Source organism: Micromys minutus, assembly GCF_963924665.1.
Source record: "Micromys minutus genome assembly, chromosome: 14".
NCBI classification, from domain to species: Eukaryota; Metazoa; Chordata; class Mammalia; order Rodentia; family Muridae; genus Micromys; species Micromys minutus.
In genome coordinates this window covers 10,369,205-10,394,478 of record NC_137983.1, presented here as the reverse complement: position 1 = coordinate 10,394,478, position 25,274 = coordinate 10,369,205, and the positions used below count along the sequence as shown (strand labels likewise).

Sequence of the window (25,274 nt, the reverse complement as noted above, 5' to 3'; positions counted from 1 at the left end):
CATCTAATCCATCCTGGCAGGGAGTCATTGCAGCAAGTCCCAGGAATGGCAGCAGGAGCAGGAAACTGAGAGCTCACATCCTTACTGTAAGCACTAAGCAGAAAGAGGAAAAAGGAGGTGGGCAAGACAGTAGACACTTAAAGCCCACTCCCAGTGACATTCTTTTTGTAATAAGGCCATATTTCTTAAACCTCCTCCCTATACAAGAGTACAAACTGGAGACACTTGTCAGGAACAAGCAAATGAAGCTTATTCTAAGTACTACCATTTCACTTCCAGACTCCATTTAATCATAGGGAGAAACTAAATTCAAGATTCCAGGCCCTAGGGCAGACTTCCTATAACTGAACAGCTTCTATTATAAACAGTTGTCTGACTGCCGACATATCAAAGAACAGCCTCTCCATCTTCCTGGAAGGATCAATCAAGTTCATGATCCCAGGCCTAGGAACAAACACCCCTCTCACTTCTCTAAATGTTTTCTTAATGGTCTGTCAACCGGTAAGGAATATAAAAATTGCTGTGCAATTTCATCAGGAATAACAAAGACCTAGAATAGCAAAATTCATCCTCAACAACAAGAAAACATCTGTGGGAATCACTATCCCTGACCTCAAGCTATATTACAAGGCAATTGTGCTGAAAACTGCATGGTACTGGTACAGAAATAGGTACGTGGATCAATGGAATAGAATAGAAGATCCAGATATGAGCCCTCACGTAAATGGTCACATGATTTTTCACAAAGGAGCTATAAACATTCAATGGAAAAAGGACAGCCTATTCAACAAATGGTGTTGGTCCAACTGGCACTCAGCATGCAGAAGAATGAAAATAGACCCTTTCTTATCTCCTTGTACAAAGCTCAAGTACAAGTGGATCAAAGATCGCCACATTAAACTAGGTACACTGAAACTATTAGAAGAGAAAGTAGGGAAAACCTTAGAACACATAGGCACAGGAGAAAATTTTCTGAACAAAACACCAATGGCTCAAGCTCTAAGGTCAAAGATTAACAAATGGGACTTAATGAGACTGCAAAGTTTCTGTAAGGCTAAAGACACTATCATGAAAACAAAATGGCAGCCATCAGAGTGGGAAAAGATATTTACCAACCCCACATCAGATAGAGGCCTAATATCCAAGGTATACAAAGAACTCAAAAAGAGAGATACCAGAGAATCAAACAACCCTATTAAAAATGGGGTACAGACTTAAACAAAAATTTCTCAATCGAGGCATATGGAATGGCTGAGAAACATCTAATGAAGTGCCCAACATCCTTAGCCATCAGGGAAATGCAAATCAAAACAACCCTGAGATTCCACCTCACACCAGTCAGATTGGCCAAGATCCAAAACTCAGATGACAACAGATGCTGGTGAGGTTGTGGAGAAAGAGGAACACTTCTCCACTGCTGGTGGGGTTGTAAACTAGTACAACCACTCTGGAAATCAGTCTGGCAGTTCCTCAGAAAAATGGACATAGTCCTACCTGAAGACCCAGTTATTCCACTTCTGGGCATTTACTCCAGAGATGCTCCAACATACAACAAAGATACATGCACCACAATGTTCATAGCAGCTCTATTTATAATAGCCAGAAGCTGGAAAGAACCCAGATGTCCTTCAGTAGATGAATGGATATAAAAATTGTGGTACTTTTACACAATGGAGTACTACTCAGCTATCAGAAGCAATGGCCTAACGAAATTCTTAAGAAAATGGATGCATCTAGAGAATATCATCTTGAGTGAGATAACCCAGTCACAAAAGAACAGACATAATATGCAGTCACTGATAATGTTATACTAACCCCAGAAAGCTCTGAACACCCCAGAAACAACCCACAGACTGTGTGGAGATCAAGAAAAAAAGAAAAAAAAAAGAATATATTTTCATTAAAATAGAACTGTATCACATCCCCCTCTCCTTCCTACAGCCCCTCCCAGTTTCTCTCCTATCTCCTCAAATTAATAACCTCTTTTCCTATATTATTGTTACATATGTACATATGTGTATGTATATGTACCCACAAATACTTAATTACAACCTTATAAAAATGTATTTGTATGCTTTTATGCAAAAATGCTTAAAAATCTGTACATTTATCTTTGTTTTTTAAAATAAAGTTAAAAATTTGCTGTTATCTAAACCAAGATGTATAAGTTGTAAAAATACATAACTGTTTGATAGAATCTTGGCTCTTGTCTGGATAGACCATACCTGGTTAATGCAGTTCCACCTGAGAGAGGTTTATTGTTGAAGAAGGGGGTCGGGGGGGGGGGCAACGGAAACAAAAGGAGTAAAGAGACAGAAGAAGGGAAGGTCAGGAAGGGTCTGCCTTTTATTTATGCTGTGACATAACCACTTGCAGGTAAATGTGAGAGGTAAATCAAATGGACACTGGGAATGTATGGCAATTGCCATGGCAACAGATGCACAGGTTCCTGTCACCTATGGGTGACATTACATCATCTCTGTGTTCAGAGGTGATCTGTAACCAACCATAAGGCCAGTTCCTGATACCAACAACAACCAATTGCCTGTTGTGCCCTAATTAACTACATGCAACTCACCTTCTCCTTTGCCCCCTTATTACTCCAAGCTCTGGACCTGAAGTGGAAATTTCAGGTTTCTTTGGAGATTCAGTTGTGTCGTGTGATATTTTTCTGAAAACTGTCTTATGAGAGGATATTTTTGCTGAAGCAGACATGGGAGGATGTTTTGCTGAGAACAGACATGGGGTGGTTTTCTGGAAGCCATCTTGTGGGAGGGAATGTGATGTTTTACTGGAGCGGGTGATTGAGAGGACGTGTGGTATTTGGATAGGGTATAGGTATAACCCAGCAGTGGACAAGAGTGTTGCATTGGTTCTCCTTGCCACCTTTTGATGGTCTTTTTTGGGCGTTGATGACACTGTGTGGTATTTGTTCACATAGCCTTCTTGACTGATCATCATTTTTTGTGACGTCTTAGAGAAAAATACACCAAAATACACTTCTGGTGGGATTCCAGCAGTTTCTTGCCACTTTCCTTCTTGCAGACTTGGGCTGATTGGCAGAGCGTTGTTAGTTCTGGATCAAACTGCCATTGTTAATGAATGATGTTTGCAAGTGAATCAAGCTACCATTGCTGATTCATATGAACTAAACTAAGCTAAACTAAATTAAACTGCTGATATCCTGACAAGACAGATTAGATTTGCCCCAATGAAGTATTTCTAAACAGGTTTACTTTTTTTTTTGTCCTATTAACCTTTCCTTTTCACTACCTCTGGTGGGTTATGGCCTAGAAGGGAGGTGAAAGCATTTAAATACACTTATTAAAGTAGGGTTTTAAAAGTATAAGCATACATGGACCTAATGTTTAGAAGAATGAACTAAGTACCTGGAAGCCAGGTGTCCTGGATAAGGCCCAGTCTCCAACGAGTACTCTCCTGTTTAACCAATAATACCAAAATACAATTAGATAAAACAGCAGCTTACCAAACCCTGCCTCTTCTGCAGTTTCACTTTTTAAAATGTTAATGAGAATTTCTTTAGGTACTTCTTGGCCATTTGGTATTTCTCAGTTACACATTCTTTGTTTAGCTCTTTACCCCATTTTTTCATAAGATTGTTTGATTCTCTGGAGTCTAATTTTTTGAGTACTTTGTATATACTGGATACTAGCCCTCTATCAGTTGTAGGATTGGTAAAGATCCTTTCTCAGTTTGTTGGCTGCCATTTTGTCTTCTTGATAGTGTACTTGACAGAAACTTTGCAATTTCATGAGGTCCAATCTGTCGATTCTTGCTCTTAGAACAAAAGCCATTAGCATTCTGTTCAGGAAATTTCCACCTGTGCCCATGTGTTTGAAGCTCTTCCCCACTTTCTCTTCTAATAGTTTCAGTGTACCTGGTCTTATGTGGAGGTCTTTGATCTTCTTGAACTTGAGTTTTATACAAGAGATAAGAATGGATCGATTTGCATTCTTCTGCATGCTGACTGCCAGTTGAGCCAACACCATTTGTTGAAGAGACTGTCCTTTTTCCATTGAATGTATTTAGCTCCTTTGTCAAGATCAAATGACCATAGGTGTGTGGGTTCATTTCTGGGTCTTCAATTCTGTTCCATTGGTCTACCTGTCTATTTCTGCACCAATACCATGTGGTTTTTATCACAGTTGATTTGCAATATAGCTTGAGGACAATGATGGTCATTCCCCTGGAAGTTATTTTATTGTTGAGAATAGTTTTTGATATCCTAGGTTTTTGTTACTCCAGATGAATTTGCAAATTGCTCTTTCCAACTCTATGAAGAATTAAGTTGGAATTTTGATGGGAATTGCATTGAATCTGTAGATTGCTTTTGGCAAGATGGTCATTTTCATTATGTTGATCCTTCTAATCCATGAACATGGGAGATCTTTCCATCTTCTGAGATCTTCAATTTACTTTCTCAGAGATTTGAAGTTCTTGTCATATAGATCATTCACTTTCTTAGGGAAATGCAAATCAAAACATCCCTGAGATTCCACCTCACACCAGTCAGAATGGCTAAGATCAAAAACCTCAGGTGACAGCAGATGCTGGTAAGGATGTGGAGAAAGAGGAACACTCCTCCATTGTTGGTGGGGCTGTAAGCTGGTACACCACTCGTGAAATCAGTCTGGTGGTTTCTCAGAAAATTGGACATAGTACTACCTAAAGACCCAGCTACACCACTCCTGGGCATATACCCAAAAGATGCACCAACATCTAACAAGGACACATGCTCCACCATGTTCATAGCAGCCTTATTTATAACAGCCAGAAGCTGGAAAGAACCCAGATGTCCTTCAACAAAGGAATGGATACCAAAATTGTGGTACATTTACACTATGGAGTACTAGTCAGCTATTGAAAACAATGACTTTGTGAAACTCTAGGCAAATGGATGAAACTAGAGACTATCATCCTGAGTGAGGTAAACTAGTCATAAAAGAACACACATGGCACACACTCACTGATAAGTGGATACTAGCCCACAAAGCTCTGAATACTCAAGAAGCAATTCACAGACCTTATGAAGCTCAAAGAGAAGGAAGCCCAGAATGTACATCCCTCAGTCCTTTTTAGAAGGGAGAACAAAATACTCACTTTAGGAAATACCAGGTCAAATGGAGGAGCAGGGATTGAAGAACAGATTGTTCAGAGACTGCCTCACCTTGGGATCCATCCCATATGCAGCCACCAACCCCAAGCACTATTGCTGATGCCAAGAAGTACTTATTGGCAGGAACCAGATATGGATGCCTCCTCGGGGGCTCTGCCAGAGTCATATAGATACAGCTGAGCATGCTTGTACTAACCATTGTACTGAACATGGGGACTCCAATGAGGGTGTGAAAGAAAGGACTGAAGGAGCTAAAAAAGGTTGCAACCTCATGTGAAGAACATTATCAACCAACCAAACCTTCCACAACTCCCATGGACTAAAACAACAACCATTGAGCACACATGGAGACACCCATGGCTCCAGCTACGGATGCAGCAGAGAATAGCAGTGCCTGGCATTAGAAGAGGCCTTTGGTCCAGGAAGGGCACGTTCTCCCAATGTAGGCGAATGCCAACGCACCAAGGTGGAGAGGGTGATTAGGAGGGAGTGCACCTTTGTGGAGACAAGTGAAGTGGGGGATGGGAGCAGGGTGGGGCAAAGAAGATAACATTTAAAATGTAAATACAGAAAGTACCTAATTTTTTAAAAAAAGGCAACCTTGAAGATGAGGTTCAGATCTTAAGCCCACGGCCACCTTAAGTGCTCAGAAAATAAAGCTTTTGTTGTTAAAGCTTTAGTCTCTGAAGTGAGTTTTCTAGGCCAGCTCAGCCCAGCATTTGTACTATTCAAGTCACAGAGTCTATGGGGACATTTCCCATTTGAATTGCCTCATTAAGTTGAGAGGTGCCATCACGTTTTCTCTCTGTATTCTATTTTGTTGCTGTCATAAGGTAAGCCTCAAAGGTCAGCCTCACCACAGGCCTGAAAGCTGTGTACTGAAACCATGAGCCAAAATTAATCATTATTCTCCTTGTTGATTCTCTTTGGTAACAGAAAACTAATATACGTGAGTATGTTTTCTAGTGCTTACAAAATAACAAATATCCAGGCATTTGGTAAGCAATAACATAAACACAGTCTTAGTTCCTCTTGTTTAAGAATAAATAAACAGAACAGCAATAAATGATCACAAATGTTGAAGAAAGATAAGAAAAGGAGAGCATAGCTTTGGAGATACTCAACATACACACTTAGGAAATTTTACAAGATAATTGTCCAAAATACACTTGGAAAATAACTTCTTTGTGATATGAACTATAAGAAAATATTAGCTTTGCGCAATAATATGGAGCTGGGCCTAGTGGTACATATTTGTAATCCTAGCCACTGGGGATGCTGAGGCAGGGGCATAGGAATTTCAAAGTCAGTCTGGGCAACATAGCAGCACAGATCTCATTAGAAATCCTTTGTGGTATAGTGTCTGGGCAGGCAGCCCGCTGGCCTGCTCTTGGGGACCTGGCAATTGCTTCCATCATCAGCTGCTGTCACCAGGTGCTCAGGTGTGCTCAGAATAAAAAGGACCACATGCCATCTCAGCTCTGTCTGTCCCAGGCTTTCTCTTCCTCTCTCCATTCTCGGTGTAGGTCCCCTCTGTTCCCTCATGACTCTGCTGCCTCTACTCCTTCCCAGGTCCTCCCTCCCACACCCCCAGCAAACACCTTTCTCACCAGATCTCTTGTATGGCATAATTTCTCAGGGGTGTACCTTGGCTCAGGCTGGCCAAAGCTACCCTCTCGATGCATGAGATTTTATAACATCTCTAATTCCAGAACTTGAAAGATTGAGGCAAGTGGATTATTGTGAGCTAGAAGCCAACTCCAGGCTGGCGTAAACCATAAGATGAGACATTGTCTGAAAATCAGCAGTAACACCAACACAAACATCTATATAAGCCAACAGATACTGCTGTGGGCTGAGATAAAAATGACATTGTATGAAGAAGATAATACAACATTATACACAGTAACATAATTATTTTGGGTACTCTAGGGATCTAAAGTGTTGAGAACGGAATTTGAAATGTAAAGGACAAATTAGGAGTCCCCACAAAACCACAGAGGTATAAGGGCACAGGCACATTGAAGGAAACTATGAATTGTTTTTAATTAACTGATAGATGCATAATACAGATTGAGCAGTTGTGTGAGTTTGTCCTAGCAGATGCTTAGGGAACAGACTGTCCCTATCATATGCAACCTGTCTTAGAGAAGACATGGAAGAGAAAGGTCTCCAACTCATCTGATGAAGTTACTCAAACTTGAGAAATCAGAGCCAGGCAAGGACAGTGATAGAAAAAAAAATATGCACCAGGTTTACTACCGGACAGACTTAATTATACTTAATAGAGTCAGTAGGTCAAATTACCAATGTGTTAAGCAATACCCCAACACAATGAGTTTCAAGGAAGTAAGAATATTTAAATATTTGACAAAGGTAACTCAAGCCACACAGGTGAAGGAAGGCACCAGGTAAAGCCTGCCTACCATTCATTTAGATGTCATAAAGAAGGAATTTAGCAAACTGAGATTCAATGGTAATTTTCCTAAACTGGTGAAGAGTAACAGTCAAAAGCGATCTCACACATAATACTCAATGTTGAAATGCAAACTCTCTTTAAAGATCCAAGGGGTCACATGGTAGTGTACTTCTGTGATCCCAGAACTCAAGAAGAGGAGGTTGCAGAGTTGGAGTTTAGTTACACAGTAAGAACCCACTGCAAAAATCTAATCCAATCAAAAGGAAAAAAAATGTGAAAATCAATACTGTAAATCTGATTTATAAACAGGTACAAAGATGTCTCAAAACAAGCAGCCAGCGTGTCTCTGGAACTACAGACGTACAGTGAGGGGTGATAAAGATTCAAGGGGTTATCACCAAAGAGAAAGGAAGGAGCTAGGCGTGGCGACACGTGCCTGTAATCCCAGTTCTTGGAAGGTGGGGAGGCAGGAGCATTGCCAAAATATTGACACCAGCCTGAGCTGTGCAAAGCCAGTATCAGGATGGCAAGGGCTAAATAGCATGACCCTGTATCAAACAAAAACTAGGCAGTTACTTCCACAGATATTATTGATTTTAGCATAGAAAGTGTAGAACTGTAAGACATTTCCAATGTATTAAACATTTCACATGGCGGAGAGGGTGGCATAGATTGCTATGTTGGACAATCCACAATCCACAGACATCTAGTCACTTCTGTGGCCTTCCAGACTTTGCTCAGTTTGTAGAGTATGACACAAGGATTGGGAAGGATAAGGATCCTGCCTTCAAAGTTCATAATCTGGTGGCTGGTAGTTAAAATGATATCTCAGCGAGACTAGAGTCACCCACCACAGGAGGACTTGCAACAGTTCCAGGAGTCTCTCTGATCTTGGCACTTATAGGAAGAGGATAAGGAAGCTTCCCTGAGGATTTAGCGTATCACTGCCATGGAGATAACCAGATAACCCAAGAGAGACTATGGCTGAAGGAGTAGCCCTTGGGTGTGAGAGACAGGGTGTGACTTGAGGTGAGGAGAGTTTGAGGGCTTGAGAGACAGAAACCGGAGGCAGGAGGTGAAGGGCTTTGGAAGCTGTGGTGTTAGTGCGTTATCCTGATGACCTGGGAAGCCATCCAAGGCAGTGAAGCAGGTTCTCTGTTAGAAAAACAGCGGTGCCTGCAGTGTTGGGAGTGAGTGTGGAAGCAGGAGCCAGGGGAGACAGATTACAGGGTGAGAGCATCTATGATGAGGGCCCACTGAGGCCTGGGAGGCAGCAAGCAGGCTTGTGATGTTAGAAGACACAGGGCTAAGACAGGTTAGATGGGACACATGAGTAGGGACTGTCGAGCTGTAGATTTGTAGGTGATGGCAAAGACTTGACAGAAATGCACCAACATGGTAATGCCCTTTTTGTTGCCAAACCAAACATTGTTTTGTTTCCTTCCCCAGTTTAAAGAGTTTTCTGTTACGTGTAGTGCTTTCAGTATCAGGAAATAAATTGCTGCTTTACTTCTCCAAACAGCCATTCCTTAGAGCTTAGCTCTTATTGAGAATGGCTCATTCCAGCCCGTGCTAACAGAATTTTCTCCCACAGAAAATGCTCTGCTCTTCATCGTTTCCCATGGTGACTTGTAATCCCCCCAGGACTTCGTGGTTTAGAAGCTTGCAAATCACATGAAAAGGCTTAGGTATTGCAGCTTCAAGGGTCTTGATTGCTAGCACTTAGCAGACCTGGAAAACCTCTTAATCTCTGTAGAAATACCAATTACCCCTCCCTCAGAGCCCAGTGGAATAACAAATGAGAAAGCACTCATCAAACCCTCGCTGATGTCACTAGTCACGTGGTACTGCCCACATGGCTGAAAAGCTTCTCCTGCCATTTATGACCCTTGAAATCTTAACTCCAAATCAACCCTCGAGGGCTATCTTTCCACACTTCATTGTTCTGTTTAACACTGTGGGCTAGAGAGATGGCTCGGTGGTTAAGAACACTTGATGCTCTTGAAAAACACACAAGTTCAGTTCCTGGCACCTAAGTCAGGGTGCCTGTGACTGCCTGTATTTGAGTGTTTGGCACCCTCTCTGGCATTTGCAGACACCATTTATCTTGTCTGTTGTTTCTCCTTAGGTATTTGATTACAGCAGCAGAGAGCAAAGAATACAGCTGTCTGTGACAGCAGTCTGCTCACTCAACAGGTCTGTACCTTTGATTGTTTGCAAAGGAACAGGGAGGGGCAGGGCATCTGTCTAAGATGTCTTTAGAGCAGTGATTCTCAACCTGTGGGTCTGGATCCCTTTGGGGTTTCAACCTTTTCACAGGGGCCACATGTCAGATATACTGCATAGTAGATATTCACATTTCAGTTTATAACAGTAGCAAAATTATGAAGTAGAAATGGGAATGTTGAGAACCATCTGCTTTAGAAGAAACCCTATGAGCCTAAATATTCACCCATCTGGGATAATTATGATCTGTATTATGTTCACCTTCAAGAACCCCAGGCCTACTGCATCTGATAGAAGTCAATGGACTTAGACTCAGGTCTTAGACAAATCATCCCATAGGGGCTAATATAGTAATGCCCACCCCCCCACCCCATAGAATCACGTGTGTAAATCCCTAGCCTTTAGGAGTGGCACTATTAGAAGGTGTGGCCTTGTTAGAGGAAGTGTGTCACTGTGGAGAAGGGGTTCTGAGGCCTTAAATGCTCAAGCTATGTCCAGTCTTAAACATATTCAGTCTCCTTTTGGTTATATTTGAATCGAGATGTAGAACTCTCTGGTCCTCTAGCACCATTATTTGCATGTACACCGCTATGCTTCCAACCATGATGATAATGGACTAAACCTCTGAACCTGTAAGCCAGCCCCAATTAAATATTGCCCTTTATAAGAGTTGCCTTGGTCATGGTGTCTCTTCACAGCAATGGAAACCCTAACTAACATGCTGTTTCCAATTACTTTGCTGATTTGATATTCTTCAAAAACAAACAAAAATGAGCTTTGTTTTGTTTTGAGTGCTAGGTATTGAATCTAGGGCCAATGCATATTAGGTGAGCTCCCTACCACTGATTTATGTGTTTATATCCCAAATCCACCCCCCAAATTTGAGATAAGTTGTTTAGATTGGCCTTGAACTTGCTCCTTCTGCCCCAGCCTTCCAGGGATCTGGGGTTACAAGCCCATTTCACTAGACTTGAATAAAAATATATTACCTTTATTCATTTGACCAACTTTTCAGTGAGGTAGAAATACAGGTCTATATTGAAAATCCTACATTTACCCATCTTTGTACACACTTCTCTGAGTGTGATCTGTATAATTGTCACAAGAATAGGAGTATTGAAACTCACCAAAGCGCAGCCATTCAGTCAGCATGAGTAATGCCCCAGATCCTCAGCATCTAGAGAATAAATTATCTCAGAAATAACTGCACCCTTTCAGCGCTTCCTCCTCTTAACCCATTTTTGAAGTTCAAAGCAGATCTTTCAGACGTGGACAGATGAAGGAAGCTTCTTGAGGAAAGGAGAGGTTTCAGAATATAAACAACCAGAAAAACATCTACCCACCAGCCTTCATCCCTTCCTGCCACAGAATGACAAACAATTTCAATGACTATGTCCCTCTGAGAAGTAGGGACCAAAAAGGCAAAGCACTAATTGACATGTCACAATGCAGTTACATTTCACGATTTCAAACATCTAGATGGTGAGCAGGGCCTCAGCCTGCAGAAGCTGCTTCCTCTCTTGGGATAAGAACGTGGTTGTAGCGATGGCTGACAACTCTTGATTAAAGGTCTGGGTAGGGATAAGGCTCAGCGGAGTCTCTGGATCCCAGCAGTCTGTCATCAGAAAGCCTGTAACTTGAAGGTGCTGTTTTCCTCTCACGGCAGAAGGTTGAAGGCTGACCTTTGGGGGCAATCAGGCATTTTCAACCAACTCTTGGTTGAAGAAGAAACCAAATTACCCCCTTTGGCTTTATCCAAGCTCAGGGAAGTGAATTTCTACTCTCCACTTCCTCCAGAAAAATTTCCTAAGTTTTCTGCAGACCTTTGTGGAGCCTGCTCTATGGGGCAGGGTCCCAACAACCAGCACCCCCAGAAGAAAAGGATTGTGCAGGCCAGTGTGATATGAGAAAAACCCCACTGAGTAATCCAGGCTGGACACAATCCTTATAGTGAAAGTAAACCGTTCTGTGAACTTCCTCCCTCGGAGGTTGCTTTATCTCTGTATCTTGGCAAAACAATTCTTTCCTCAATCATTGTTTGGACAGCTCTGTAAAAACAGGTCATATAGAAATATGTCAAACTGTTGACCAAGTTCTATCAAATATATATATACATAATTTAAGGTCAGCCTTGTGCTCTTGTTGGCATGGACTGGCCCTGCAGTGATGATCCTCCTATCCCAACCTCCTCAACACTGAGATTATAGACATGTACCACCATCAGCCTTCCTTGTATAGTTTCTGATGTGTTCTGTGAATGCTTAAGACTAAAACCTATTTATACATAGGAGTGGCTTGAAAGTAGCTCTTTTCCTAGAGGAAAAAAAAAAAAAACCTTCCAGGATTGGATTGAAAATTAAAATGGTGAGTGTGTTATTTTCCAGAAATGAACTGATTTTCAATGTTTGGAGACTTTTTATGAAAATTTCAAGACCCTTCAAATGATGCCTTCCTCTCACTTCTACCTTTAGAGTTAGGGGAGTGAAGACACTCGTGTGTGAGGAAGTGGAAGGAGATTCTTGAGGTTAGTGGGTTTGGGGCAAGCATAGGATGCAGGACAAATGCATGCCTACCTGTCACATGCTTGCGCCAGGAGTCCAGGCCACTTGGTTGCAAATTCAGGAGATCATGTTACTGGCCTAGAGCCAGACCTGGGAGCTGCAGAAATATACTTTGTACTACTTGGAAATTTCTAGTTGATCCTGAAGCTTGCTCATACTCCTGTAGAATTCACACAACCCATAGCCGATCTCCAGACTCATGTGTCCATTCACTCTCTAGTCGTTATACACAGGCATAGTCCCATTTCCACAATCTAGTTTTTAATGGAAAACTGGACAACATTTATCTTCTCACACTTCACTTATGGGTAGCATCTGATAGACTGCATTGGTTTATGAGCTAAAACAAAGACATGTGCACTGCTGTAGGGATGGTTCTGATGCTAAGGTCCTGTTCCCATACTGGTTCTTGATCTGTCAATAAAGAAGTCATGTGCCAATTGTTGGGCAGAAAGAATAGGCAGGACTTCTGGTTCCCAGCAGGCAAGAGATGGACACAAGGAGAGAAAAGAGAAGAGAGGAGAGGAGAGGGGAGGGGAGGGTGAGGGGAGGAGAGGAGCTCGATCACAGAGAAAAGGAGACCAGCCATGTGAGATCTCAGATGGAATAGCCACAGGCCACTCCTACAGGCAGGCAGTTGGGGGTGTTTAGCTGGGACTAGATGTAACTGAACAACTAAAGTTGAGGGTGCATGGAGAGGTTCTGAGCTCAGAGTAGTGACAAGGGCACACTTCTTCAGGTGGGAGAAAAGTACTGCCTAGCAATTGTGCCAAAAAGGTAAAGTTGAAACTGAATCACTGTATGTGCCTCTGTTTTCATCTACAGACCCTTTATTCTCTGAGTGGGAGCTGATAGCATGGTTTGTCCTGGAGCTTAGGTTGGGTAGCAAAAGCTACACTCAACACACTGCTTCATGGTTCCTTAAATACAAAGCATAAGAGCTAAAGTAAGGTCCTTTAGAGTATAGAAATAGACAAGAACATCTATGATGCAGTCAGCATTTGCTCTAATGGAAAATTTGTAAACAACTGTACATTTTAACATGCTGTTTACTATTAGAATAAAGAAAAACATCCTGCAACCCAACAACCAAATTAAAAATTGGGCAAAAGACAAAAATAAAATTCCTCTAAAAATGATGGCCAGAGAGATGGTCTCAGAGTATTTGCTACTCCTGCAGAGGACCTGAGTTCAGTTCCCAGCACCCAGCACTCACAACAGGCTATAACTCCAACTGCAGAGAATCCAACACCATCCTGGCCTTTTCCAGTCCCTACAGGCACATGGCATACACACAAGCACATACACTACACATTTTTCAAAGGTCACTAAAATGTTTAAAAGAAGATAGCCATGAAAGCATCCTCAACAGCCAGGCCTGATGGGGCAGGTTCCTACCTGCTCAGCAGGCTTAGGCGGGAAGACCCCAAGTTCACAACCCACTTGGACTCCAAAGTGAGTTCAACATCACCGAAGTAACTTAGTGAACATCTCAAAAACTGAAAATGACTGGCTGGTGAGAGGCTCAGGGGCTAAAAGTGCTTGTCACATAAGACAGATGTCTTAAATTTAATCCCTGGACCTCACATAAAAATGAAAGGAGAACAAGAATCCCACAAAGTTGTCCTCTGACCTTCACAAGGACACCATGGCCTGTGTGTGCTCCCCTATAACAATAAATAACATAAATAAAATAAATTAAGTTTAAATTTTTTACATGATGGAAGGGTTGGAGATACCGTTCTGTGTTAGAGAGATTTTTGCACATGTGCAAAGTTCCAGGTTAAATCATGATGCCACAAAAACAAACAAACACAGATAGTATACTTGGTAGCATGGGTCACCAAGGGAATAAAAAGCAAATTATAATAAGATGTGATTTTTTCACCCAGTAGAATGAGGTAACTCAGTGAGGCTGATGAGATGTAAAAGTGTTTGCTGCTGAACTTGATGACCTAAACTTAATCCCTGGGACTTAGGTGGTACAGAAAGGGAACCAATCCATACATATTCTCTGACCCCCACACATGCCCCAGGGCATGAACATGAACAAACACACACAGATACATGCACACACAAATAAATAGACACCTGGACTTGTTTTAAAGAGCAGGAAATACCAAAGTGTGGGAACTGTTGGCAGGTGCTCTCGGGTCTCAGAAATGGAGGACACAGTTGAACGCTGCACATGAGGTACTATGCAAATGGATCGGACCTTTGAGCTACAAGTAAGATTCAAGGATCATTCTGGGGATTTATAGTGGCTGGAAATTCTCTCTGTATCTAGAGTTCCTTTTGTCTCCAGGACTCCAGAGTCCCCCTGCTCCGAACACTGATGTAGGCTGCAGCTGGTTCACTGCTCGGCCTGCTGTGTTCTCCATGCAGCCGGCATACCAAAGTGATTGTAGGCTGGGTAGAGTGGGGTGCTCAGTCCTCTGTTCCCTCTGAGCCAGCATGGAGTGGGACTTTGCTCACACAGACTTTATGTGAGCCCGGTGATCCTGAAGAGAACAGCTGGCCAATCTTTCAGAACAGCAGCTCTCAGCCTGTGAGTCGTGACCCCTTTGCCCTCAACGACCCTTTCACGGGGTCACATATCAGGTGTCCAACATATCAGATATTCACATTTCGATTCATCACAGTAGCACATTGCAGTTATGAAGTACCAGCCAAAGTAATTTTATAGCTGGGATCACCACAACATGATGAACTGTATTACAGGGTGGCAGCATTAGGAAGGCTGAGAACCGCTAGATGCTTGTGTGGAAAGGATCAGCAAAGTGAGAACACTGTGTAAGAGGCAGAACTAAGAGCGTAGTTGAGAGAGAGAAGAAAATGCCACCAGCAGAACAGCACAGGACTCTCCGAAGGCTGGCTGGCTGTGAGCACAAATGATTCCTTCCCCGAGGAGTGGCGTTCTTGGTCTCTGAACTCACTGTGGCTAATAAGAAGACGTTTCCTCTGCGTGGCCTGTGCCTGTGGCTCTGCCAGTTGCTGTGAGCAGATCTAAAGCATTTTATGTACTTCACAGTAAACCACAACAACCTGAATGCAGGATTCAGTTACGTTTGTCACAGATGAGGTCTACCCAACAATGCATGGTTTCTGGCATAACAGCCTTCAACAAACAATGTCTGTATGATTACTAATATATATTCTGCTCTATAAAATAGTATAATACTATATTTAATAATTATATAATAAATTTTGCTCTATATAGTATATATTACTAATAATGTATATTATAAAAATACATATTATATATATATATATATATTTATTTATTTATTTATTTCTAACACTTAAAACCCAATCTTTTGATTTATCATATCCACTTTATGAAAAAGGTACTAGTTATCTCAGAACATGCATCTTGACAGAAAACCATTTCCATACACATCAGTAAAGGTCAAGTAAGAAATAAAGAATATACATTAATTATCTTAATAATGTTGATAACACTGTCTGGAGGCCATCCTCATTCTATGATGAGAGGTATGTTCTTACACTATACCGTTTTTCTGAATCCCATTTTTTTCCAGGAAGAATATTGATGCTCTTATAAAAAATTAGCACTTGGGGCTGGCAAGAAGACTCAGTGGTCCAAAGAAGTTCTGTTCTTGCAGGGAACCTGAGTATCATTTACTAACAACCACATTGCTTTCATAGCTCACAATGCTTGTAGCTCCTCCTCTAGGGGACCCAACAGCCTCTAAGTTTATCTGTACTCACATGCAGATATCCCCCCATATATATAACTTTAAACCAAATCTTATCATGTAGATAAAATGAGCCAGATGAAAGAGCAGAGAGTGGGTGAGTCGGTGCTTAGCCATGGTGGCTCTATTAAAGCTCTCACCCCAAGTCTCGAGAAAGGTCTTGGAGAAGGATGAAATAAGAGCTGACACACCATGATATGCTGCCATCCGGACTCGACACGGCTGTGGTACATGTCAGCTCACGAAGCTGCAGTTACCCACACCAGACTCCTAAAAGTTCAAGTCAGTTAAAATGGTGTGCTGGCTCACATCTTTAATCCCCATGTTCAAGGCAGAGGCGGGCAGAGCTCTGTGAGTTTGAAGCCAGCCTGGTCTACATAATGAGTTCTAGGCCGGGAAAGTACATGGAATGGAGACAGGATACGAGGGGTGTAGGGTAGTGAAGTGGATGGTGGAAGATGAAAACCACAGCATGAAGGGTGTAGGGTAGTGAACCAGAGAGTAGAGGATGAAGGAGACCAAAATTCACTGTGTACATGAATAAAATGTTCAACTAACAATTACTTTTTTAAAAAAATGAGCCAGGGTATGCCACCAAAAAAGAGAAACATAAACACAGCCACAAACCCTTTGACGACTATGAAAGGCTGATTTGACTCCACTCCAGAAGATAGAACCTATACCTGATACCGTTTGGATGACCAAGAACCCAAGACTACACAGCCCAGAGGCCTAGAGTAAAACTAAATACTACTGGTCTTGAAGAAGGAGGAGGAGGAAGAAAAGAAGGAGGAAGAGGAGGAAGAAAAGGGGAAAGAGGAGGAAAGGGGGGAAGAGGAGGAAAAGGGGGAAGAGGAGAAGAAGGAGGAGGAGGAAGAAGAAGAGAAGGAGGAGGTGGAGAAGGATGAGGAGAAGGAGGAAGAGGAGGAGGAGGAGAAAGAGGAGGAGGAAGAGGAGGAGGAGGAGGAGGAAGAGGAGGAGGAGGAGGAGGAAGAGGAGGAGGAGGAGGAGGAGGAGGAGGAAGAGGAGGAGGAGGAAGAGGAGGAGGAGGAAGAGGAGGAAGTGGAGGAGACTCCCAATAACATTGTGCTATACTCATAGATAAGTGCCTCATTCAAGCATCATCAGAAAATCTTTCTCCAACAGCACATGGAAGCAAATACAAGAGACACACAGCCAGACATTATTCAGAAAGAGACAGACAGACAGACAGACAGACTGAGAGACAGACAGTCTGACAGACAGACAGACCAACCTTGGAACACTCCACCTTAAATGAGATGTCTCCATCAAATCCCTCGGAGCTCAGGGAACCCAGCCAGAGAGGAGACAGAACTAGTGTGAGAGCCAGAGAGAACAGAGGACACAAAGAAAAGAAACCCTCTAAATGAACATGAGCAAAGCGCCTATGAACTCACAGAGACTCAAGCCGCATGCATGGGGTCTGCACAGGTCTGCACAGGTGCTCTGTGGTTCTATTCTAAGATTCCTGCGTGTCTGAGTGACTGGGTCTCTGACTCTTGTGCCTTCTCCTGGGCTCTCTCCTTGTGTTGTTTGTTGTGTCCAACTTCCATATGATAGTTTTTATTTTCTTATTAGACTATTATTTTCTTTTAAAAGTTCTTTTCTAATGAGAGACAGAAAAGGAGTCGATCTGGAGGGGCGCCGAGGCGGGGAGGAACTGGGAGGGGCAAAGGAAGCAGAAACTGTAATCAGAATACATTAAGTAGGAAAAGAATGCATTTTCAATAAAAGGGGAAAAGTGAGCCAGAGAGTCTTAGACTCAAGATAGGGATCCCTGGGGTGGTGTTGTAAACATGCAAATTCTGAAGTCCGTCCTCCAGAGAGTTAACAGTGGGTCTGTTAAAGGGTCAGGGCCTACAGTGTTATCTCTCTGATTATTGTGTTTTGCTTGTTGTTTGTTTGGCTCTTGAGATAGGGACTTAATATGAGTAATATGGACTCAGTTTCCCAGTTTTTCTCAGCTACCCAACAGTCGGAGTTATAAGTGTATGTCATAATATTCTGTAAATGTTTAGGAATAAACACTTTAAATGCATAAGAAGATTCTGCTGCAAGACTCTCTTGTTACAATAGTACCAACTGAGTTTAAAGTTTTTAAAGGGTCTTGGGACTAAGAGGGTGAGAGGGAAAAATAGGGAGGAATGGGGGATGTGTGTGGGGAGAGAGAGAGAGAGAGAGAGAGAGAGAGAGAGAGAGAGAGAAGAGATTTCTACAACTTTTATTTATTATTGGAAAGGGGTAAGTGTGCTAGCTCCCTGGGGACAGAAATGTTTTCCTAACACTTAGTACTAAAAATATATTCCTTACATGGGAGTTTACAGACATGATGCCTCTGTTACTCCCAGGGCTGCTTTCAAGGCTAGTGCAAAAACGGGTGTTTGCTGGATTGAAGGTAGAAGCTAGGGGCTTCATCTTTAGGGGGTGTATGAGCAGGCGGCTTCATCTTTAGGGGGTACATGGGCATGGGGTTTCCATCTTTAGGGGGTGCATGGGTAGGGGTTTCCATCTTTAGGGGGTGCATAGGCAGGGGGCTCCATTTTTAGGGGGTGCATGGGTAGGGGACGCCATCTTTAGGGGTGCATGGGCAGGCGACTCCATCTTTAGGGGGTGTATGGGCAGGGGTTTCCATCTTTAGGGGGTGCATGGGCAGGGGGCTCCATTTTTAGGGGGTACATAGGCATGGGGTTTCCATCTTTAGGGGGTGCATGGGCAGGAACAAGGAAGAAGCCGTGAACATTCATAGTGTGCCAGACACTGTGCTAGATGTTGATGAAACCAAGAGAGAGGTGGGCCCTGCTTCTGCAAAGTTCCCAGTTAAATAGCAGAACTGTCAGTCAAAGGTGAAGGCGGAGCAGGCAGCTGCTGGACTATGGGCAGAGTTCATTCGGCCCAGCAGGCAGATATGGAGAGTTAACTGACACGTGAGCAGGAAATGCCGAGTCATTCCTACTGAAGTGGGAAGCCACTGGGCAGTAGGGAGAATGTCTCATGTGCACCTTACCTTCAAAATCAGGGACCTTGCCTAGCAGAAGTCATATCAAGCCGAAGGGCCCAACTTCTGTAACAATAGTCTCACTGTCGGTCCAATGATGGTGCCTGCTTTTCTATGTGAGCTATGTTCCAGCTTAGAATTTAAGAAAACCAAAGCGATTCTCACAAAGCTCCTTATAGTGTATGTAAACTAAAATGTACACCCATAGCACACACAGAACTATGTATGAATAAATACAACATAAGCAAAGTATCTGTGTTCCATCTGAACTCTCTTCCCTACCCACTGTTCAAGTACAAACACTATCCTAGCTCAAGCTGAATGTATGTTGGATGAGATGGCTTGGCAGCGGATGATGCTCTCCACAGGAGTTTTCTGTTTCTAGTTTTACAGCAGATATCAAGACAGGTTGGATAGGAGTGGTACCTAGAGCCCTCTTCAATACATCTTAAAGCTAGACCTCTGTGTATGAGCCAGTAAAGACGACCTAGCACTCACTGTGCAGTGGGACCCGCAGACCAGCGTTTGGGATGCTCACTTGAACTAAAGTAGGATTTCAAGGCTAGAGCTGCTGAATTCCAGGTGCCTCAGCCCTCTCACGTTCCCAGAATACTCATGCTTTGCACAGCTCTGGGGGAGCTGGATGACATTCGATCTTTGCTAAGGGCTGTGGTGCTGCTGGTCCTAGGATGGCAATCTTAACTGACACAAAATCAGCCCATCTCTGTAGGAGCAGGTCTTGTTAGAGATGGCAAGACGGGGTTCTAAAGCTATAAATATTTTCAAGAGGTCATTATTTCTCCACAGGCTTTGTAAATAAGGAATGGCCTCATGGTGAGCCTACAATTTACTGCGGTAAACTTTAACATAAATACCAAAGTGGACTGAGTTTTCCTTAAAGCAGACAGCACTCCTGCAGCAACACACACATGGTGTAAGATCCTTTTAGACAGGAGTTACTGTGGTCCCAGTTCATTGGCCGGTAAAGACACATGGATGCAGATGGAACGTTTGACCGTCCTTGGCCAGATCAATCCTACAGCCTGTTACATGTTGATTCACTAAAATTGTTAGCAAATGTGATCCTATACCTTTGAAGATCGAGAAACTGAGGCTAAAGAAAATGGATAACTTTCTTGAAGCTATATATCTAATAGCTGCAGAGTCTAAATCCACATCTGGGACTGTCTGATGTCACACTACCATACCCGCCTATCACCGCGGTAACACTACAAGACATGTATAGTCTCTTCCATTATCTATAAAAACAACCAGGTTAAAGATGCATTCCTCTCTGTGTGTATAGACACGCTGATGCTTATTCCTTGCCCTTTAGCATTGCTACTGTTTTGAGTGGAGTTTTGTTGTGGTGTCGGTATCTAGAGCATGAAATTTACTATTGTACCTACATAAAATATATAGCTTAATGACACCAGTACATCCACACTGCGGGTAACCGTTCCCACCACCCATTTAGGTTACTTCCCAAAGGAAAATCCATTCTCATTAATTCTCACTAATTCCTCCTCTTTCTCCTCCCCTTCTGAACGGTTTGTGTGAAGTCTGACGAAGAAGCAGCCGAGTCTGGGCCTGGACGTCTGCTTCCCTTTCCCTCCAGAGCCTAGACAAGGAACAAGGAAGAAGCCATGAACATTCACAGTGTGCCAGAAAATCAGCCAAAACTCGTTGCTCAAATGTGGGGCACAGTGCACACTCAGTACATGACCAGGAGGACTCCTAGGAAGCTGTGTTTTACGAGGCTTAAGACTGAAGCCGGTTGGAGAGCTCGGCTCCCTGGTGAATTCCCTCCAAAGTCAGACTTTGCTGCTTATTCAGCTCACATGCATAGCATCCGCCCAGCCGGAAACCAGAGAGGAAGATCACTTTACAGAGGCCACATGACAAGGAAGTCCAAGGCTGCCAGTCCCGGCTGCTGGCACTGGATGGGCTCAGGTCCAACAAAACTCCAGGCTGGACCCTCTCTGGCCAAGACACATGATCCTACCTTTTACTAAGGCATGACCAAGGGAGTGCCAGGTGGCCTAGCATTTCCATGGGGAAGAGGACGGGTGCTCCCAGCCTGTGCTCCCCTCTAACTACAGGGAACAGCAAATCCTGTCCTCTTTGGAAACATTAACAAGGATGATAAATATTCCCAAGCATCTTAGTTATGCCGAGGGCATGTCTAAAAACCAGAAATAAACAAGAGGCTTTGAGTCAAGATGAGGTCACCAGGGACAGTCTCATGATCCAGCAAACCTCGGGCTCATAGGGTTTCAGGACCTTGTGTCTTCTCAGAAGCAGGTGGCATTATGGTCTGTAAGCAAAAGTGTGTGTGTGTGTGTGTGTGTGTGTGTGTGTGTGTGTGTGTGTGCGCGTTCGCGCACGAGCGTGTGTGTCTTAGTTTGTGTTTTATACAAGTGTGTACTGTCTGTGCTCTAAACAATTTTTACAATGTAATACAAATGCTTTATTGCAAAGTATTATCCTCTATTTACAACAAACTGACTCTAAACTAATTATTTTTCTTCTTTAATTTATATGTCCTTCAAGTGGCTACCAAATTTGTAGCTGCTACCACATTATAATAGTCACAGGATTCTCCTTTCTACTTCAGATGTGTATTGGAATAATTTTCTGTAATAAAGATGAGTTCACATTACTCCCTTTGCCATTTTGATACTTATTACTATTATTACTATTATTAAGACCTTTATTAACAGGTGCTTGCAGTTTATTGACTTTTTTGAAAAAGTCAAGTTGTAAACTTTATTACAAATTCAAAATGAAGTTCTTAAAAATCTCAACCAGAAATGAAACCAGGTTTTGACTATACAAAGCATTGTTTTCAGGAATGTCCCTTGCTGGCACTGAGTGTTATTGGGCATGTTGAAGGGACTGTTCTCTCCCATTAACTTATTTGCCCCCCTCAGTCCATTAGTTTCATTTAACTGATGTAAAAAACAGACGGAAGTAAAAATTTCAAACATTACTTGACTTTTATATCAAGATACATAGGTATATTCAAATTAGAGTTTTTCTCATCAGCCAAAAATAGTTTTTTATAGAATTTATCTTTGGACCAATTTTAGGCTCACACAAAAATTGAATGAGAAGTACAGAGGTTTCTCAGCCCCCACCCTGATTCACGCACACCTCCCCATTCTCAGTGCCTCTCACCTGACTGGAATATTTGTAGGAGAGCCGGAGCCTGCACCGACTTACAGCCACACAACACCTGCAGCTCACATATGGGCACATTCACGGAGTCTGCATGTTTAACGGCACTGTAAATGTATAGTGACATATATCACGATAATAGTGGCTCTGAGTAGTGCCACCACCCAAACCATCCTCAGTTCTCCAGACATTCATCGCTCCAGCCTCCTGACTCTTGTTTGTGAGCCTGAACAGCTGAGCCATCTCTCCGGCCTCCTCGTTGGTACTTTCAATGTTCCTGTCACCTATAGTCACATCTCTCTCCCCTCTTTCTATCATTAGTAATTTGTGTGCTTTCTCTTCCATTTTTAACTAGCCTAGTTGGAAGCTTAGTGACCTTACTGATGTTTCCAAAGATCAACTACTTTTTCCTATTGCCTTGTATACCATTGTTGCCTAGATAATGTTTATTTTTTAATTTATTCATCTTACTTTGGATTTCATTCGCTACGTTTTTCCTTTGCTTCCTAAAATAGGAGCCTCGGTGACTGATGTTGGATCTTTTTCTGTCTTCGTGTCGCACTCAGCTCTACTGTTTTTCTAAGCACTGCCTTTTCAGCTTCTCACAACATCTGCTAAGTGTACTCTCATTTATTTCAACCTATTTGAAACGTATGTTGCGACCTGGAGAGACGGCATATCCATTACAAGAACATACTGCCCTTTCAGAGAACCTGAGTTTGGTTACCAGCTCCCCTCAGACGCTCATAACCTGTTAACTTCGGCTCTAGAGCATCTGACGCCACCTTCCAGCCTCCTTGGGTATCTAATCTCATGTGCACCTACCCCAACACACACACATAGACACACAATATTTAAAACAATATACATTTTTCTATTGTGATATCTCCTTTGTGTTGCATAGGAGTACATTGTTCAGTCTGTAACTCTTATGCTATCTTTCTCTTTGTTACTGCTGATCGTCAATGTCTGTGTAGGCTGGGAGAACCCTGGGTGGGGTTTCTAGCTGTAAAGTTTATGGCTGTGTGTTCTATGGTCAGAATATGTCTTGGTCTGCATTTCATATGCTTGATAAGTATGTGCACCTTCCTGTTGCTGTCTGAGGTCATTAAAAGATGGCAATTATATGCAGTTGGTTGATGATATGGTGGTTAGGTAAAACTGTAGCCTGATTTCCTGTCTGCTGGGTTTGTCCATTCTGAGAGAAAGGCAGTGCTGTCTCCCACAATAAGAGAAACTCACTTGTCTACTCCTCTCGGCTGTTCAGTCATTCGGCGCTTCGTATTTTTAGGTACAGACGTGTTAAGACGTAGCATGTCTTGGTGGAGACTCGACTCTTTACCATGACATAATGATCCCTTTCACTCTGACCCATCTTGTGGTTTCGATGGAAAGCAGCAGAAGCAGAGAGAAGTGCTGTGATTTTACTACGATTTTAAGAAGTATTCTTATATATAAAATAGTGTAAAGCCAGCCCCAAGGGCTCAAGTGTTAAAGGCTTGTCCACAGCTGGTGCTGTGGAAAGATAAGGGCGCAGGGTTGAATGGGCTATCAGGGGGTGGAGGAAGAACTCATTGAGAATGCCTTTGAATATCCTACCCCTGAGCCCTTCTTGCCTCTCTGCTTTCTGGATGTCAGCAATCCGACAGACTTCTCCCACCACACCTGTCTACCAGGATGCTTTTGCCCTGTTGCAGGCCTAAAAACAATGGACTGAAATCCTGAGCCAGAACAGCCCTTTCCCTCTGTGTTAAGCTTGTCACAGAGGGAGAACACTGGCCCAGTGCCCTTCCTTGTTGTGCTGTCTGGAATCTGAACTAATATGGTTCGTCCTGTTCTCATTTGGTCAGTACTCAAACCATGACTTGTTCTATTCTTTTCTCCCTCCCCTCTTTTCTCTCCCCCAGCCCCCCTAACTCCTCATTTTGAAACAGGGTCAGCGGTCAAGAGCACTGGCTGCTCTTCCAGAGGTCCTGAGTTCAATTCCCAGCAACCACATGGTGGCTCACAACCATCTGTAATGCAATCTGAAACCCTCTTCTGGTGTGTCTGAAGACAACTACAGTACACTCATATATATTAAATAAATATTTATAAAAAAGAAAGAAAGGAAGGAAGGAAGGAAGGGAGAAAGAAAGAAAGGAAGGAAGGAAGGAAGGAAGGAAGGAAGGAAGGAAGTCTTAATATGTAGCTGTGACTGGCCTTGAACTTAAGGTTCTCCCATCTCACCCTCCCAAGTTTTGAATTACAAGCACATACCCTTATGCCCACAGTACCCAGCTTTTACTCCATGTGTGCTTTAGATTTTAATGTGTTTCCCAGAGAAAACACATATCTGCATCTTGGGGGTTGATCCTTTGTCACTGTCTGTGTTTAGCTGTCGTGTTTAAGTCCCTAGTGTGGTAACTGTTGACGTTCTGGTTTAGAGGCTCCCATATTTGATGTTTCCTGTTTGTGTCCCTGCCCTTCCTTCCCACTTCACTTTTCTGACTTTGTGATCTTAATGGATCACTTAGTTTGCTTCTGCTTTATCTTTTTCCTTAGCAAATGCTATGTTTTTGAAAATGTGTTTTTTTTTTTTTATTTGCCTTCCCTTGAGTTTGTAACATGCATTTAAAATGAATCCAAGCCCACTCTTGAGCAATGCTAATTCATGAGAAGTACAAGGGACTTAGAAGAGCATAGTTATCATAACACCTTCTTCTAGGCCTTCGCTTACCTCTGAGCATCTGTAGACACATAAAAGAAATTCTTACTGTTAATATCGTCTCCAGTTATTTGCTATCCCAAGTAAGCTCTGGTGTTATCTTTACTCATTTTTTTTATTTCTCTTTCTCCATGTGTGTGTGTACATCTGACTGCACGTGTGTGTGTGTGTGTGTGTGTGTGTGTGTGTGTGTGTGTGTATGTATGTATCTTGCAAAGCAAGAGTACTGCCAATGAATGGTTTCCTTCAATATTTTTAAAGATGTAGCCCAGGCTGGCCTTAAACTCACTATGTAGTCAAGGATGGCCT

The 25,274-nt window shown here is 42.7% G+C and overlaps 1 pseudogene across 1 annotated transcript in view; it reads right to left on the bottom strand.

Moving 5' to 3' along the window:
- Positions 1-23,529, bottom strand: part of LOC308429696 (protein TFG-like) — a 53,336-nt pseudogene extending 29,807 nt beyond the window's left edge. Inside the window, exons 1-2 of the transcript in view lie at positions 23,501-23,529; positions 22,259-22,365 (exon numbers count right to left, since the gene is read on the bottom strand). The product of the transcript in view is annotated as a protein TFG-like (transcript). The remainder of the gene's footprint in view (positions 1-22,258; positions 22,366-23,500) is intronic.
- Between the last annotated feature and the right edge of the window lie 1,745 nt (positions 23,530-25,274).